Source organism: Lissotriton helveticus, chromosome 5_1 (assembly GCF_964261635.1).
Source record: "Lissotriton helveticus chromosome 5_1, aLisHel1.1, whole genome shotgun sequence".
Lineage (NCBI taxonomy): Eukaryota > Metazoa > Chordata > Amphibia > Caudata > Salamandridae > Lissotriton > Lissotriton helveticus.
This window is the reverse complement of record NC_136065.1, coordinates 1,477,003,238-1,477,021,751: the sequence shown is the minus strand read 5'-3', so window position 1 is coordinate 1,477,021,751 and position 18,514 is coordinate 1,477,003,238.

Here is an 18,514-nt window from a genome sequence, read left to right as displayed (position 1 = left end):
TTGTGTGAGTAAAATAAGGTTTTTTAAATGCTAATTCCTAACTATATATGGTCTATAACCTATGGTTTTTTCAGTGAATATATATATATATATATATATATATATATATATATATATATATATATATATATATATATATAAAAGTTCAGAGGGATGTTGTAGTTAAACAAACAAGCCTGACAGTGGAACCCTCTAATCCACAGCACCTGAACTGCTATGCCTCTAATATTCTAGCCCCTCTATACTTGTTGGGGTCTGTGTGCACACTGAAACGCCCCCACCGTCACAGTGCAAGTCCCCATGGAATCCTATCAATTTAAAAGATAAGCACAGGTGCACCACACGTCAATTTCAAAAACAGAAAACACAATTATGTAATCTGTATCCAACACGAATATTCTTCAAAGTTTTCCTTTTATTCCAATTTCAATTGCTTTTAAAATGAGGTCATAAACATCAATTTTCACAACGATACAGCCGATGCGTTTCGTCCTTATAAAGGACTTGTTCAGGGCACTGAAAATTTGAATAGGTCAGTCTCAGCAAGAAGAAAGCCAGTAAATAGCCGGATCAGCAGCCTATTTGTCGTTCCACATCTAAATCACAGTTATTCGATCTCAAGTGTATATACAAAGTTCCTCATACTCATCAAAAACAAGAAGGTATAAGAATCAAGGATGCCGGGTAGGTCCTGTAATGGGGCACAGGTGACTACTCCAAATAATATGTAAAAAGGATCACGCCTGAATTGGTCGATACTGCATTTAAATATCAGCCAATATGCAGATTCTTTATAATCGAGGGACTATACCAAAAATACAGGGAGGACCCCACGGAAAGGGCACGCATTTGAGCATGGGTCTTGCAAGCCTAATTGTTATCACCCTGTAGAATTAGATAAAGCGCCGTATCATTAGCCCAAACAAAGTGAGAAGCCGACCCAATCTGTGTCACGTCAAAATTATTCTATGTGTCAATATCAGCAGCCGGTATTAGGCTGTTATAATGTCTCCAATGGCCAGACATCACGGCGAAAAGGACGGGACTAACTTTATAGTTAAGCTCACATTTCATTCATACAAGACTATAGAAAACCATAGAAATTCAGCAGTTTTAGTTACCTGAACTAGCTATAACTTACGCCCCTGCAATGCACTGCTTATGACCTCACATATTACATCACTCAGGACATGGTCAGGGACATCATTGTTGACATCTCAAATGACATCACTGAAGACATTATCCACAGAACCACTCACACACAATCTCACATGCTCACACAACCTCTCAAACACCCAAATACCCCCCATTTTTTAAAAATAAATTGCTTTTATTGTTATTGTTATTGGGGTGGAACCCCTCCAAACCCCCTTTAGTAATTAACCTTACTACACTATGCCCCGACCCACCTCAAAATCCCAAAATACCCTTCCCACCCATTACCTCTACCCACTGCTATACCTTAAACAAACCCATACCACCCTATACCCCTGGCCACCGCTTAACCCTCAAAAGGTGTTACCACCCTATGCCCCTACCCACCCCTAACCCTTAAAATACTTTTACCACCCGATACCTTTAGCCGCTCCAAATCCCTAAAAATAACCGAACAACCCAGCACCCTAATCTTGCCTGAATCCTACACCTTTACAACCCAATACCCTTACCCACCCCATAATCAATACCCTTACCCACCTCAAACCCTACAAATACCCTCACAACTCAATACCCACTCCCTAAAAATACATTTACAGCCCAAAACCCTTATGTACCCCAAACCCTAAAAATACCCTTATCACCCAATCACCTAAAAGCATTAACTTGCTCTAGTCTAAACACTACAAATATCCTTCTACCCACCCGTAAACCCTTAAATAGATATATACACACAAATATATATATCTATAGTAGACATACCATGCGTGGTAAAGGTGTGCGTTGCAAAAGAACCACAAAATGTGAGTGTGATCCAACCTGCTTGGTTAAAACTGCAATGCAAAAGGATCTTTCCCCACTAGTCCTGGTTGGCTCTGAGGGCAAGGGCGAACAAACAAATATAAGCAGGAGAAGACATCATCATTGGCTTTGGCTTAACTGCTGTAGATGTATGCAGGCAAGATTTCCCTCTCTCATTGGTTATGAGAATTTTTCTGTTGCTTTACCCTACCCTTGCATGTACGGTTACCTGCAATAGAGATACAAGATTAATACAAACCCCCCTGTCTTGACTCTACATTCACAAAATATACTGCACAGTTAGTTAAGATATCAATTGTTCTTACTTGCTTTTGGCTTTACACTTGGTTTCTACTTGAATGCCAAATCACAAATATTATTGCTTCAAATGTTCAAGATTTCTTAGACTTGTGTGTTTGACTAGCACAAAACAAGTCTTCAAGTCTCTCAGGCTTATGTGCAAATGGTCCAAGTAATTATCATAGTTGTTCTGGAACCTTAAATAATACCACTCTTAGCATCTGTAGAATAGTTCAAGCAGCCTTCAGGTAATTACTCATGTTGTTATTAGCTATGGTTCATGCTACTCATCTTTCACTGGACACTGTGATCAAGTCTCTTTTCTTTGTCTTTTCAAGTGTGACGTAGTAGCGGCTGAACGGGACTGTTAGGTCTTGGTATTGATGAGGGAAGTCAGCTGGAGTCTTCGGAAGACCTGATGGCGTTGCCCACTTGGGGTGATGAGGCAAGTGGTTGTCTCCCCCAGGCAAACACAAGGAGATGAGGGACAGAGCCCTGAAACTTTTCAGACACCCACTCGCATCCTGGATAAAAGCTAGCTTGCCTGATGAGGGGAGTTACCTTGAAACCTGTACCAGGATACTTGTTTCTGCTCCAGGGAAGACCTGGGAGAGATGGGGCGGTGTTATAATGTACGCAGAGGCAGGGCCAGAATTGGATCTGCAATGAGTCAGCACTTCTAATCATTGTCCTTAGCGCGCCCTGAGGTCTGCTTTGTCACTGAGAGGGTGATCGCACCATAGTTTGTACTGCTTATCATACTTAGTGTGTACCCGTGCATACGGTACGAATATGCTTTGCCGTTATACGTCCCCATAAAGCTTTGGTGTGACGTCATGTACGGTGTTCTGTACGCGAAAGGGGGCATTGTTTCTACTTGGTTTAAAACATGTATGTATTTAATCTAGATACTATGGGCAGACATTTGGGATAACTAAGATTTTTTTAAAATACTTTTAATAATCCTATATTACTTTTAAAAAGAATTACACAAATCGCGGTAGAACATCGTGCGTACGCAAAGCCATGTGACTTTAAAAGTAGAGATTTGATTGGTTCGTAACTTTTCCTATTGCGAGTGTTGAAAGTTAAATCCCATTATAATTATAGTTATAGTGATGTCATCAGTGATGTCATGAGTGATGTCACTGACCATGTCATGAGTGATGTTATATGTGATGTCATCAGCAGTGCATTGCGGGCGCGCAAGTTATAGTTAGCTGAGCTAACTATAACGGAGGAATTTCAAAGGTTTTGTATGAGAGAAATGTTCAGCTAACTATAACGTGTGAAAACTAGGGTTTTTTCAATTAATTTGCATGGTTTTTTAAATGCTAATTCCTAACTAAAACGTATGTGAAACCTATGGTTTTTTCAATGAATATATATATATATATATATATATATATATATATATATATATATATATATATATATATATATAAAAGTTCAGAGGGATGTTGTAGTTAAACAAACAAGCCTGACAGTGGAACCCTCTAATCCACAGCACCTGAACTGCTATGCCTCTAATATTCTAGCCCCTCTATACTTGTTGGGGTCTGTGTGCACACTGAAACGCCCCCACCGTCACAGTGCAAGTCCCCATGGAATCCTATCAATTTAAAAGATAAGCACAGGTGCACCACACGTCAATTTCAAAAACAGAAAACACAATTATGTAATCTGTATCCAACACGAATATTCTTCAAAGTTTTCCTTTTATTCCAATTTCAATTGCTTTTAAAACGAGGTCATAAACATCAATTTTCACAACGATGCAGCCGATGCGTTTCGTCCTTATAAAGGACTTGTTCAGGGCACTGAAAATTTGAATAGGTCAGTCTCAGCAAGAAGAAAGCCAGTAAATAGCCGGATCAGCAGCCTATATGTCGTTCCACATCTAAATCACAGTTATTCGATCTCAAGTGTATATACAAAGTTCCTCATACTCATCAAAAACAAGAAGGTATAAGAATCAAGGATGCCGGGTAGGTCCTGTAATGGGGCACAGGTGACTACTCCAAATAATATGTAAAAAAGATCACGCCTGAATTGGTCGATACTGCATTTAAATATCAGCCAATATGCAGATTCTTTATAATCGAGGGACTATACCAAAAATACAGGGAGGACCCCACGGAAAGGGCACGCATTTGAGCATGGGTCTTGCAAGCCTAATTGTTATCACCCTGTAGAATTAGATAAAGCGCCGTATCATTAGCCCAAACAAAGTGAGAAGCCGACCCAATCTGTGTCACGTCAAAATTATTCTATGTGTCAATATCAGCAGCCGGTATTAGGCTGTTATAATGTCTCCAATGGCCAGACATCACGGCGAAAAGGACGGGACTAACTTTATAGTTAAGCTCACATTTCATTCATACAAGACTATAGAAAACCATAGAAATTCAGCAGTTTTAGTTACCTGAACTAGCTATAACTTACGCCCCTGCAATGCACTGCTTATGACCTCACATATTACATCACTCAGGACATGGTCAGGGACATCATTGTTGACATCTCAAATGACATCACTGAAGACATTATCCACAGAACCACTCACACACAATCTCACATACTCACACAACCTCTCAAACACCCAAATACCCCCCATTTTTTAAAAATAAATTGCTTTTATTGTTATTGTTATTGGGGTGGAACCCCTCCAAACCCCCTTTAGTAATTAACCTTACTACACTATGCCCCGACCCACCTCAAAATCCCAAAATACCCTTCCCACCCATTACCTCTACCCACTGCTATACCTTAAACAAACCCATACCACCCTATACCCCTGGCCACCGCTTAACCCTCAAAAGGTGTTACCACCCTATGCCCCTACCCACCCCTAACCCTTAAAATACTTTTACCACCCGATACCTTTAGCCGCTCCAAATCCCTAAAAATAACCGAACAACCCAGCACCCTAATCTTGCCTGAATCCTACACCTTTACAACCCAATACCCTTACCCACCCCATAATCAATACCCTTACCCACCTCAAACCCTACAAATACCCTCACAACTCAATACCCACTCCCTAAAAATACATTTACTGCCCAAAACCCTTATGTACCCCAAACCCTAAAAATACCCTTATCACCCAATCACCTAAAAGCATTAACTTGCTCTAGTCTAAACACTACAAATATCCTTCTACCCACCCGTAAACCCTTAAATAGATATATACACACAAATATATATATCTATAGTAGACATACCATGCGTGGTAAAGGTGTGCGTTGCAAAAGAACCACAAAATGTGAGTGTGATCCAACCTGCTTGGTTAAAACTGCAATGCAAAAGGATCTTTCCCCACTAGTCCTGGTTGGCTCTGAGGGCAAGGGCGAACAAACAAATATAAGCAGGAGAAGACATCATCGTTGGCTTTGGCTTAACTGCTGTAGATGTATGCAGGCAAGATTTCCCTCTCTCATTGGTTATGAGAATTTTTCTGTTGCTTTACCCTACCCTTGCATGTACGGTTACCTGCAATAGAGATACAAGATTAATACAAACCCCCCTGTCTTGACTCTACATTCACAAAATATACTGCGCAGTTAGTTAAGATATCAATTGTTCTTACTTGCTTTTGGCTTTACACTTGGTTTCTACTTGAATGCCAAATCACAAATATTATTGCTTCAAATGTTCAAGATTTCTTAGACTTGTGTGTTTGACTAGCACAAAACAAGTCTTCAAGTCTCTCAGGCTTATGTGCAAATGGTCCAAGTAATTATCATAGTTGTTCTGGAACCTTAAATAATACCACTCTTAGCATCTGTAGAATAGTTCAAGCAGCCTTCAGGTAATTACTCATGTTGTTATTAGCTATGGTTCATGCTACTCATCTTTCACTGGACACTGTGATCAAGTCTCTTTTCTTTGTCTTTTTAAGTGTGACGTAGTAGCGGCTGAACGGGACTGTTAGGTCTTGGTATTGATGAGGGAAGTCAGCTGGAGTCTTCGGAAGACCTGATGGCGTTGCCCACTTGGGGTGATGAGGCAAGTGGTTGTCTCCCCCAGGCAAACACAAGGAGATGAGGGACAGAGCCCTGAAACTTTTCAGACACCCACTCGCATCCTGGATAAAAGCTAGCTTGCCTGATGAGGGGAGTTACCTTGAAACCTGTACCAGGATGCTTGTTTCTGCTCCAGGGAAGACCTGTTTTGGCAGTTCAGGATGGACTGTTCCCATGAGGCACAGTGTCAAGACTGATTTGCATATAGCTTGGTCTGAACTGGGGTGGCGAAGTGAGCTAAAGAAGGATGATGGATTCAACCCAGATCTGTGACTGGGGGTGAGTGTCTGAAAAGTTTCAGCGCTCTAACCATCATTTCCTTGTGTTTGCTTTGTTCACCCTACCTTGATAGGGCACATGGGCCCCCTGCTCACTTTACAACTGGATTCAAGCTAGCCTGGCTGATGGTGGGTCTTATCCTGAAACCGGTCCCAGGATGCTTGTTTCTGGTCCAGGGCAACCTGGATTGGCAGCTCGGGCTGAACTGTTCCCATTAGGCACAGGGTCAAGACTGATTTGCATGTAGCTGGGTCTGAAATGGGGTAGCGAAGTGTGCTAAAGAACGATGATGGATTCAACCCAGATCAGGGACTTGGGGTGTCTGAAATGTTTCAGCGCTCCGTCTACCATCTCCTTGTGTTGGCGTTGTTTCTCTCGGGAACTTCTGATTGCCAAGCAGAGCAGAAGGGGTGAGCCTTAAATATTCAATCAAATATATATACTTTATTCAATTTTAAAAATAAAATTATAAAAGTTGTACACACTATGATAAATTAAATACACAGTTGCAGCAATAAAAGAAACATCACACTTTAGCTTTAAAACACCAGATAGATACCATGATAAAATATAACATACTGTAGGGCTAGGGGCTAGTTAAAAGGTGTAAATACAATAACGCAGGTCATACTTGATTGAAATGTATGGGCCGCAAAAGGGGCCCTTAAATTTATAGCACAGATCCCTGTACCTGGTACAGATCATAACTATATGCAAAGCATCACTAATGGAAGCATTGTCACACCCACATATAGGCAAAATAGAATCTTTATAGCAGCCATGGTTAGAGGACATAACCTGTGGGAATAGATTAAGCATAATAAGGGTCAACAATCTTTGGAGGTAGCTAGACATATCCAAAGCAGGCTAAGGCTCCACACCACTCACAGTTTTCACCTGTATCACATGACGTACTGAGTGTTTATTCGTGGTTAGTGCCTCACATTCTGCTACTGTCTTGCCTCTAAACATTTATTTCACCCATGTACAGTCAATTTTAACAAAACAATTTGGCTCAGAATAAAGCTCAAGTCTCCCTAGAGTTTTCAGGGTCTTTGAAAATTAAGGTAACTCAGGATTTGCGATGAATTGTCCAGGGCCATGCAGTCATGAACAATTGGTCTGCTAACTGCCAGCCCGTCTGTTGTCCAGATTGAAAGCCAGAGCACCAGAGGATGAAGACATATAAAATCAGTGACATAGTCCATACCCAGCTCTTCATGGCCTACCTCAGAGGGTGTACTTTGCGGGACCTTTAAGAGGCGCCTAAGGAACTTGTTTTCAGCTATTTGAATTGAAGCAATGGTCACATAACCCCAAATCCCACACCCATAGCTAACTATAGAGAAACATTTTGCCTTGAAATTATCCAAAACTGTCTCTAGATGGGAATTCCCTAACCGGCAGGAGAAATCTCCTATAAATAGCCCTATTGACTATTGTGATCGATCAATGGCTGCCAATTAAGACGAGAGTCCAATTGGACAGCCAAATATTGATCATTATCAACCTGGCTGATATGCTGACCCTCCACCACAAATTTAATAGTTTTAGTCCTGCAGGGGCCGAATACCGTCATGTGATTTGGAGAAATTTGTAGTGAGGTCAATGTTGCCCATAAAATCAATAAATAAATCTAAAAGACGCTGTTACCCCCTGGCTGTCCGCATAAGAATTACAGTGCCATCTGCATAAGAAAGAGCAGGGATTTATCGACCTCCAACCCTGGGGGATGGGATTCTACTAAAACTGATTCCAATTGATTGATATAAAAAATGAATAAAAATGGTGCTATTATCAGGCCTGGGCATAGTTCGCGTAGTTCCACACACTGCGGAGTTCCGAAAGTGGCGGAGTGCAGTGCTAACTGCCGTTCACGCTGATCTTTCTGCCTCTCAAGCAGAAATTCTACCTGAGGGGCAGCTCGCCCTCTCCAACTTACCGTTTGTGAGAGCAAGCAGGGGTAAAACTCTGGTGTACTACGTGGAGCGGACTTTTCTGCACTTCACAAGCTCCGGGGAATGCAGAAAACTCAGCAAATGGAGCAGAGTTCACCGCCCAGGCCTAGCTAATATACAAACGTGGTGCATGCCATGCTTCAATTTAAAGTGCGGTGTGCCTTCCCCATTAGCGCCATATCTGATTGATGCTGAGAGGTCCTCATGCAAATTACCCAAAAAGGAAACTAGTGCCGGCTCAACCCCTGCCTATGCCATCATGGACAACAGCTCAGACCGATTAAGTCTAGTGACAGTCGAGAGGTCCATGGAGGCCAGATGAATTGCATTTCCCCATGGCTTTAGAATATTTACAGACAAGCAGATGGAGGTTCAAACTTTGCTCAGTGGTGCAATGTCTGGGCCTAAACTCGTATTGCAGATCGGACAAAATATGATGCTTCTCTACCCAGGATGAGAGCTGATCCAACAAGATCCGACCTTTGATTTGCAGCTGTATTTCAGTGCATTTTTATTAAAGGGTTCCACAAATCGACAAGGGACTTATACAGATCACCAGGAACTCTGTCTGGTCTGGGGGCCTTGGCGGCGGAGAGACCAGAGATAGCTAAACTCACTTCAGCCAATTGGAATGCAATTGTGTGATCCTCCTTACTGCATACCAATGAGATCCACTTCCTCTAGGTCTTAAATGGCTTCTAAATGCTTAATCCATGGTCACAACTAAATTCGGGAAGATTTACCACACAACAGAAGGCAGCACTATCCCACTGTACACTAGCGGCAAGTAACTTATCCCAAGCCTCCTCTTTTAACTGGGTCTTGTGCTCGTTTCAGGTCAAACGATAAACAGCTCTAGCTCTCTTCCCCTCATTCTAAAATTGGGGTATCTTGTGTAGGGCCACTTACAGATCCTTGTGTGCTCGTAAGCATTTTTTGTCAAACCATCAAACTGGGCAGGAGGAAAAACTCCCAGTTTAAAAGGGTCAGACTCAATACATTTGCAAATATTAGAAAAAGACATCCTAATGCTCTGACCTTGCGCATCACCATTGAGGCATGTGACCAAATTGGTTGAACTAGAAGTAACCAAAGTCGACATAAAATCAGTTGGGACAATTGATGCCCATTGCACCCTCCTCCCCTGATCGGTAGATAATAATGGCTCCATACACAAGTGGCCACATCAATAGATTTTTTGTACCTTAGAAAAGTGGCAGTCAGAGGGTGATGGTCACTTACATTGTCCCACATGACCTTAAATGTTACTGGAACTAAAAACAAATAAAATACAAAATTATAATCAAAAGTGGAGTTAATGTCCCTCCCCTTAAACGTGTGCATCCTCTTAATTAAACCATCCTGTCTCAATTCCATTAGATTAACGAAATTGTAATTAGTCATTAAATTATTTATAGTGTCACCTTGCCGCGTGTGTATAAGATGCAGTCTTAAACGGGTTTTCGGTCCCTGACACGTCTTTATCTTGACAAGAAATATAAGGATAGAAATTAAAATCCCCTAATAATAGAGGGTCAGATGCATCAATACACTGTTTTTGCATTTCCCTAATTGTGAATCATTGCAATGCTGTAGGAAACTGTCTCTGTATCTACTAAACCAAAGTGAGGTATACTGCGCGCAGAGCCCATTGGAACCCCAAAGGTAGGCAGAGGTAAAAGTAGATACCCCCTTACTCTTTATTTGTGATAGTGTGGTCCAGCAGTAAGGTTTTATCAGGGTGTAGTGTTATGCAAATTATATCACACACTCAAAGACTGAACTTCAGACCAATTGGTTTTGTATGAAAATATTATTTTAGTTATTTTATTTCCTAGAACCAAGCCAGCCTGGCACAGGTAAGTGATAAGTACTTTGTAGTAGTAATACAGATCCTCAGGATTTTTGAGGCTGCTGTGTAGTGTAGTTCTTATACCCCTTTTAGGCTCTGCGCATTGGACTAATATACACTATAGTGTTGACATAGGACTGAGGTCAGTATCTCTCTATTGAGTACATTAAACTTAACTACTTGTGTGTGCCAGCTAGCTCAGAGGTCACTAGAAACTTCTCGAATGACCAAGAAGGGATTAGACTCTCACAACTGCATAAACATGACAACTTTGTTTACCCTAGAATTGGAACTGTTCTCAGAATCGTGGAAACAATAGATAACAGTTTCACTCAGTCAATCTTGCATGCTTCTTTTCTACAGAGTTACACAGAAATAGGTAGACGGGCATTTTAATAAAAAGGGTTTATTGAACAGTCTTATTACTCGTGCAAGAGATCTGAACTGCTACAATCGTAAGACAGAATGTGAAGTATAATACATATAGCTTTAGCAGTAAGATAAAATAATACTTCAATAGCATTGCTTGTAGCTATGACATATATTCATAAATGCATACATAAATAACACAGGCTAAAATATGTATAATCGCCTGGTACTTCTAAATAGTTCTACCCCAGTGTACCTAACCTAAGTGTAGTATGAGGTAAGAAATAGGTGCTGTTTTTCTATAGTTTAGTTAAGCTATAGTTAGTATTTGCCAGAAGTCCCTCTAGGTTCTAGTCTGCTCCATACCTTTAGAATGAGAGAGGTTAGAATCTCTTTCCGGTTCTCGATCTCTAACACCCCGCAAAAGGAGTCAGAAACACTGGAGCTGTATTCTCAGTGAGGAGTATGACAGCATCTGGTCAGTGCGTCAGGCGGGGGGGGCTCAAATTCCTTCTGAACATGCCGTGTCAAGCTGTGCAGCCGAGCCGTGGTTTGCCATGGTAAGTGATGGTATATTTATACCTTTAAGGTGTTTAGGAATGCCAGTATTGACGTAAAAGTCGGGCAGAGGAACGTCATGAATAAACTACTAAGGAATAGATGTTCGTGAACAATAAATTAGTTCTTGGAGAAATCAATAATCCAAGCAGGGGAAGTCCTAAAGGCTTAAGAGTCTGGTTTTCCAAGAACTCGTTGTGACGTGGAATGGACGGATGTAGGTGACCATGCCTGTATTTGGTTTGCATGGCTGATGCCTAAATAAGGGAAATGAGGGCTTGATTTGGGAAACCCATATACGGGTATCTAAATCGAAACACAACACCCACTCCAGTTTTGTATGAACAACATTACTAAATGCTAAACATGCTAAACATATCTAAAATATAATTACACATGATTTGCTAAAAACATGGCTAAAACCTATTTCTAAAAATGCATTTAAAACTGTTGCTATGCGTAAAATGCAATGGTGCTGTACATATTAAAACAATGTTTCATTCTAAGCAAATATTTTCAGTGAATGCTAAACGAATGAACATAAATATATATTCACATGATGAAATGGCTCCTAAATACAGAAGTAAAAAAGCCGAAACCATTTCATGTCAGGTTACATAAATCAATTTGTTGTTCACAAGGTGACATGTTGTCTCTGGAAGTGTTCAAAGAATACTGTTCTCTATGAATAGTTCTACTATAAGCAGATTACTGTGCCAAAAATGAAAAATACAAATTTGGAGAAAAAAAATTAATCACAGGAAAAGGTTCAAAGTTTAGAATTTTTTTGAAAAATGAAGGCCAAATTCAGAGTCTTTCCGGTACACTGTATGCTGAATCAAAAGTCAGTGTATGGGGATGGAGAAAACATGAAATCTTCTATTTCTGTAGACAGAAAGTCATCTACCGATGTAGGTGATAGTTGGAATGCCTCATTTAGAAGATTAACCGCACATAGATGTGAAGCATCGCCTTCAGCATTGAAACCATCAGCAATGTCTGTTTCCGATGTTACCTGCATGCCAGTTGTTTCCTCTCGTACCTCAGCAGTAGCAATTTTGTCTGTGAGATCTCAATGAATGCCGTCATCAAGATCGGCAGCCGCTGGGGAGAACACACAGCATGGGCCGTTACTGGGTCCAGCAGAGTATCAATATCCGTTGGCATGACTGATGGGAGTGTTAGACTGATGTCTAGCACGCATTCTTCACCACAAAGCAGGCAGCATAGAACAGGTAAGATGGAATCTTGCCAGATTGGTCTGAATGACAGAAACCATGTGGTATGTAATTCTCGTAGACGAGGTAAACCCAAAATTTGGACAATGCGCTCACGACACTTCATTTCCAGTAGAGCTTTCTCCACAGTGTTGCTTGTGTTGCTGGTGATTTGGCTTGGTATATCGGAGCAGTAGGAATAAAAACAGGATTCCTGCAACGAGTGCTAGAATTAGCGGCAGTCCGCCAAACACAGAGTGCACGAAGTTAGGATTTATTCCAAGGACTACTTGAAAAGGTGCTAACAGTCCTGAACACACGATCTTAAATACATGTGCAATACCGCTCATATCAGACATGTTTAAGATACGTCCCAACATTTCTGAGAAATGAATAGGGCAGATTGTATTCAAAAGGGCATGTATCGCAGCTGAAGTCCTTGCGATTTGTAGATCATAGGTTTCTTTGGCCGAGGGCAGAGGCACGGTTTGTTGCAAAAGAATGGCTTTCATTCTGCTTAGAGTATCAATTCGTATGGAAGAGATGTTCTGTGAAGGCCATAGAGGCGACTCCCTGGCTATGTCTGTTTGGGGGGACAAGATTTGCATACAGCAAGTGACCCTGGATGTAACCGTTACTAGATATGGGATGTCTGGCATCATGCCACAGCAGCTGTGATCATTCAACATAATGTAACTTCCATTTGAAAATGGTCCAAAAATTGGATTAATCACCGCAGCTTGTGACCCTTGCAGGTGACAGGATAAGTTTGCAGTGGAACTGGTGTAGGCCCCGTGCAAGTTAATACCCTGACATAGGAGAGAACCGCTTAGTGAATTTTCAGTTTGTACCGCTAAGAAACACTTCATGTGTTAGGTAAATCCCAGGATGTCTTGATGTATTCTTTACCCAACCTTTCATATCTGCCTGCTGGTATATGTTTTAGGCAATACTGAGAATGGAAAGTTGTAACAGGCAGAGTAATTTTACCATGTATGATCCACTCAGTAGTTGATTTTTCTGCCACCGTGACTGGTAATTTCTCCAGTTTTTCAATGCTCAGCATCGTATACTCTGCTCCCCTTTGTGCCACTGTGATCTGTTTATCAGTGAGATTGTATTCTGAAAACAGTGACATTGTGTTGATTAAACGCCAAGGCACACAGCCTGCACGGAGGTTTTATAGCGTCCAGCCTAATAGCATGATAGAACGTAATTGAGACTGACCATGTTGCAACATGACCAAGTCTTGTTCCAGGACGTCTATGGCAGAGGATACAATGTTGTCCAATGACTATATTCTGGATCACAGAGTCGTTAACCCATTGTCGACTACAATTTCTCGTATTCTTTCTGCAGTTTCTGCTTGGGTAACCTTCCATATTTCATTATAAGCAGCGTAGAGACCGGCATATATGAAACGTTTTTGACGCGGTTTTCTTGGTCCTAGCAAGAATTCCCTAAGGTCTGCAACTTCTTCAAGTAAAGATAAGTGTTGTTTCACATCCTCTAGTGTAGCTTTCTGTAGCCAATCAAGGCATAGTTTCCCTACACTGTATGTTGTTACTACCCTTGGATGCTGTCTTTGAACATATTGTGGGTCTGGCCTATTGATAGTGAAACCTTGTGTTTTGTTCAGGAATTGATCATGACAGTTGTTTGTGTCTGTGGGCCAGAGCAACCATTTTTCCCATTCAGGATCTGATCTGTTGTGATGAAAAATAGTATGTACGTCAACCTCCCCCTGTGTAGTGCTATTGCTTGCAGGTGCAGGTGTGGACAGAGTGTTCATGTCTTTGATCTTGGCTATCCCAAGGCAAGACATTTGTTGGACAATGTCATTCAAAAACATTATTTTCTCAGGGATGATACATGCTCTAAACAAAGCTTCGATCCCCTGTACTTGCCAACCTTTTGTACCCCAGACAGATTTGGCTCAATTGTGTCTTTCCAAAAGTCGAATCCCTGTCTAGACATATGGGCAATAAAGGCTGCAGAATACATCTGTTTTGTATTGGTTAACATATTTTTCATTCCTGTTTTGTTCACATTTTTAAAGTAAAACGTTTCTGGATTGGATATGTTGAACCCTGAAAAATATGGAAACTTCATTGCAAACGTTTGTGAACTACCCTTTGGTGGCTTTGGAAGACAATGTTCCCATTGGTTATACTTATATACATTTCTAGGTGATGCAGTTTTATGCAAGAAATGATTACCATAATGGTTGTAACAATAAAGCTGTTCATAGTCTGATGAACCCTCTAAGTATCCATGATTAGAGAATGCAGCTGATTTTTCTAGATCAGGCATCATGTTATTAACAGTCGCGAAGTCCCAATCATCAGCAAAGGTACTCGAGGTAACAAAGTCACTTAATGAAATTTTAAAGAAGTGTGGAATCTTCAAAAGTTCAGACGGGCCTAAAATGTCATATTCAGTTTTGTCCCAAACTATACCATCTGGTATAGGAACGGCTGTGATGTTCACTGATGACAAGTCTCTTGCTACACAATGGGATGATTTGTGTGGTTGGAGAAGTAAGTTCACTCTTTTACTTGCTGTGTCCATTTAAATATATTTTCCATTTATCAGCATACCCATAGCCGTTACCGGAGCTAGCCAAATAAGAAAGAAAAATATTCCAAAAACATTCCATAGTTCAATCCATGGTGAAACCAGATAAGTCTTTTTCAGGAGATGAAAAAAATCTATTGCTTGTTCTTTGAAAGTTCTTTGTGCTGGTGTCGTTTAAGGTTCGCTGGGATCCTCAGAAAACAAAATCAAAAATTAATGAAAATCAAAGTTAATGAAATAGCCAGAGGCAGTTCTGTCAATGGTTGGAATTGCATCAGGATTCATTGAAATCGATGGAACCAGTTGATCACTTGTTACTTTGTTGTAGACAGGTGTATCAGGACAAACTGTTATTTGGGTTTCAAGAGGAACGAGTTCCATAGCATTGTTGCTTAGTCCTTCATTTCTCACTGTAGAATCTTAAAAGGTGATGAGTCTCTCAGTTTGAACCTCTTGGATAGTAGCTAGAGGAGTGCGTCTGCTACATTGTCGGAGTCCACTTGGCCTACTGTTTAGTATAGGCCACATAGTGTGGTTTGATCAGGTCGATGGACACAAATCTTTTTTCCTTTTTACCAGCAAGGGGCGGCAGAAGTACTGTTCTTGATCTGGCCCAAATTCCTTCTTGTCCACGATCTTCTCTCTGACTAGATCCCCAAGCTTTGGGATCCAGACAGGCCTTGCTGGGACGTCTGTTTTTCCCCAGTGGTGGTTGGCTTCAGGATCACATTGCTTTGCTTCGATTTTAGTTCATTTAAGTCCTATAAAACAGCTAAATGATCGTTGATATCAAATTGTTTATTTTCCACCACTGTGCCTTTCATGTCAAGGTCTGGTACCAACATTCTAGTCCCAAATAGGACCTCATACAGAGTGACACCCCCTAGAGAACTTCTTGGCAAATTATTTAATGAGCGTTTGACCCCATAAAGATGTTTGACCCACCCATCACCCGAACCTAGTACCCTAGCTGTTATAGACTGCTTTATGTCCCGGTTTTTTCTTTCTACAACAGAATTTCCCTCAGGATGGAATGGAGAAGAATACCGCAATGCTACGCCCAAACTGGCCATGGCTTCTTTGTAAGCTCAAGAGCTAAACGCAGGGCCCTGGTCAGAGTGTAGTGTGCCTAATGAGTAAGTGCCGATAAAGACTCGCAAATCTTTCACAACAGTTCGAGCGTCAGCCGAGCACTGAGGCCACATCCATCGGAACCTTGACATAGTGTTTGTGGGACTGCATTCGTCCTAACAGACGCCTGCATGTAGATAGTCTAATAATGTCTAACAATGGTGTCTGTACTGGACTGGCTACATCGTGGTCAGGTATCTGGTGACGTTCTGTACTGCGATCTCTATTGCAGTCTGTGCAGTTATTGATGAAGATGTGAATCAGTGTATTCATCCCTGGCCACCAGTACATCTCTTTTAAAGTTAATATTGTTTTAGAGATCCCCCGATGTATCAGACCCTCTCCCGGATGTGCTTCGTAAATCAAAGCTGTCCTACTTTCCATGTTTGGAATTACCTTATCCCCCACTCCAGGGATTCGAGCAAACGGAACGCTGTTTGCATCAATGGTATATGAGTGGAAACTTTGTAGGTAATGCTGTACTGCTGCCTTTGCTTGAAGCATTGACAGCCAGTATTATTTCACTGTCTATTTTCGTTTTTGAACGAGTGATCGCAGCTACGGAAGCCGTTTGCACAGCCCCCTTCTTGGCTTCATCAGCCAATTAATTCACTTCAACGTGAACGCCATCACGTTCATGACTCAGCGTGTGTACCACGTGAGTTTTTTGTAGTCCGTCTCGCAACTGAACTACTTGTTCCATAAGCGTCTTATGCTTGATTGCGCCACCTTATGTATCTTTGAAAACATTTTGAAGCCAATTCTGTAAATATTAATTGTAAGATTGAACACAGTAAATAGAATCGCACACTATGAGTGTGAGGAATTCGCGGTCCGTATTTTCAATTGTCATTTTGAATGCTTGTAGTTCAGCTCGCTGAGCTGTACAATCTCCTAGAGATTGTGTTTTTGTGACTATTGGTCCGAATTTGCCATCATGCATTAGACCTTTAAAGATTGTGCATGCTGCACTCTAAGCTTGTTTACTCTCTGTAGCGGGTTGTGTAGATCCGTTAGTATAAATTATAAATTCATACTGGTCAAGAGGGAGAATCTAAGTAGGCAGAGGACATTCGTGTTCGTATTGCAGTAATGCTTGTGTTTTCAAATAAGGATCAAAAACATATCCAACATCAGTTGCAGTAGGAGAATTAACCCATTGTATCCATCTTGGATGTCAAGCTTTTCATTCGGAATGCTCGCTTTTGTAACTGCCTCTAAGGCAGGTATAGGGGTTACGATCATAATGCGTTTCCCCTGTGCTAGGGCTCTTTTTTTTGCTACATTGGTTTGAACTGCTGTCAGAATTTTTTCTGTTGATGTAAATTTCATTTCTGCTTGTGTGTACAAATGTGATTTGTATGCAATCGGTACTTTTTCACCGTCGGTAAAAGTTAAATAGGTGAATCCGCATTGACCCAGATCACTGCGTTGCATACGTTTTTGCGTGTTTGTAAGTGATTTGTTGCTCACATGTCAGCTTGAAGTGAACGCAGGATGTCTGTGTGTTCCTGTGTCCAATTTATGATTTTAAAATCAGGTTTGATTAAGTCGTAGGGAGGTTTAACCCTTTCTGTGTAATTTAGATGTATGTTCTTCCAAAATTCAGGAAACTTAGAATCAACTGTATTTTTTTCATCGTTTTTGGAGGTTCGAGCAGCGCACATTTTTCTAAAAAGTTGGCTGCCAAGCTTTTGCCCTCACTTGAAAGCTCATATCCTAGGAAAAGGACATTGAGGCGGGCAATTCTTGATTTCTTGAAATTGAATTTGTATCCCTCAGAGGCGCAGCCCAGTATAATAGTATTTACCCTGTTCAAGTGCCTATCCAGGTCATCGTCTCTCAGATAGATATCATCGACATATGACAATGCCTCATCATCATAAATTTACAGCAACTCTGTTACTTTTGCTGAAAATAAGCCTGGGCTGTTCTTGAACCCTGGTGGGAGTCGACAAAAGAACGCGGGTCCCCATTATTGAGAAAGCTGTCAAATATCTACTTGCAGGTGCTATGTTTTGACTAAAGAAACTGTTAGAAATGTCTAATGAGGTTTTATATTTATTTTTTACGCACAATGTTATTTATTAATGCTGTACTATGTGCATTTTGCACTGCAAATGTTTTAGAACAAGAGTTCTAGTGTCTGTAATCCAAAACTTGACAATATGTATTGTCTGTTTAGGAATCAGGAAACAAAGGGTTGTTCATTGATAAGGTGTATGTTTCAATCACCCCTTGGTATTCAAGTTGATCTAAAATCTCCCAGACCTGTTTTTTAGCTTCTTGCCTAAT